The following is a 1364-nucleotide window of genomic DNA, read 5'->3' as shown; positions in this document are numbered from 1 at the left end:
ATCCATTTTCCTATGAATGAATCTATTCTCTCGCTCTTTATGGCTGAGTAATATTCCATTTTATAGAAAAACCACAACTTCTTTATCCAATTTCCAACGGATGGGCAAATAGGCTGTTTCCAAGATTTAGCTATTACAAACTGTGCCGCTATAAACATGGGTGCACATACTTCTCTGTGATATGATTCTTTTAGTTCTCTTGGAAAGATACCCAGCAGAGGGATGGCTGGGTCAAATGGAACCTCCAGTCCAAGCTCTTTGAGGTATCTCCATATTGATTTCCATAGTGGTTGCACTAGTCTGCACTCCCACCAACAATGGAGGAGGGTTCCTTTCTCCCCAGAACCCCGCCAACATTTGTTATTGTGTGATTTGTTGATGAGAATTGCTCTGAGTTTTAAAAACCTCCTAATGGCTACTTACAAACTCAATCAGGTATTAGTGTAGAAGGCACCAGAGCCTGGTGTTCTAGTCCTACGTCTGCCACTAAGCAGATATTTACCTGTGGATAGATTCCTTAACAGGATGTGAGAGGCTTACCAGTAAGGCAAGAATAAATAAGTGTCCCTGTGGACCTCATGAAGAGGGGATAAGAGGACATCACAAAGTGAGACTATAAAAAAGATGCCAGTCAAAACAGTGGGCTGAGAGCCTGGTGTGGTGGCTCATGCCTATAATCCCAGGGTAAACATGTTCTGTTTCCTCAGTTATCTATAATTTTTCAAGGTGAAATTCAATATTTTTCTTCCAGCTTTTTGTGATATAAAGTATTTTATTGTTATCTATATTCACCCTACTGTGCAATAACTCATTAGAGCTTCTAGATCCTGATATATCTTAGTACCCATTGATAAACCTCCTCAGGAGGCTGAGGCAGGAGGGTAGCCATGAGTTCGAGGCCAGCCTGGGCTACATAGTGAGTTCAGAGCCAACCTGAACTACAAAGTAAGACTCTGTCTGAAAAAACAAAACAAAAACCAATGGGCTGAGTCTATAAAGAATTGGCTTATTTAACTTTTTATTATGAAAAATTCCAACATATATAAACAATAGCTAAGACACCTATAAGGACCCATTCTGGGCTTGCAGTCACTGGATCTTATCCAGTCAAAAATAGTACAAGCTGCTGGAGATACTACTGTTATTGAGAATACTGATGTTTCCCCAGAATTGGAGTCTTCTGAAAAGGAGACAATGTTAAGTCTAAATCAGACTATAGCACATTTACAGCCATTGCTTCAGGCTGTAAACAGCTCACAAAGGAGAAATAACACTACCAGGTTTGAAGTAATGGGGAAACTGTTCAATTGAGGAAAACAGAAGGCATTGTATTATATTTTGCCAAATTAAAGCCTTATTTGTTT

The sequence above is a fragment of the Fukomys damarensis genome, unplaced genomic scaffold (assembly GCF_012274545.1).
Source record: "Fukomys damarensis isolate Sample0158 unplaced genomic scaffold, DMR_v1.0_HiC HiC_scaffold_39, whole genome shotgun sequence".
Lineage (NCBI taxonomy): Eukaryota > Metazoa > Chordata > Mammalia > Rodentia > Bathyergidae > Fukomys > Fukomys damarensis.
This window is presented reverse-complemented; position numbering follows the sequence as displayed.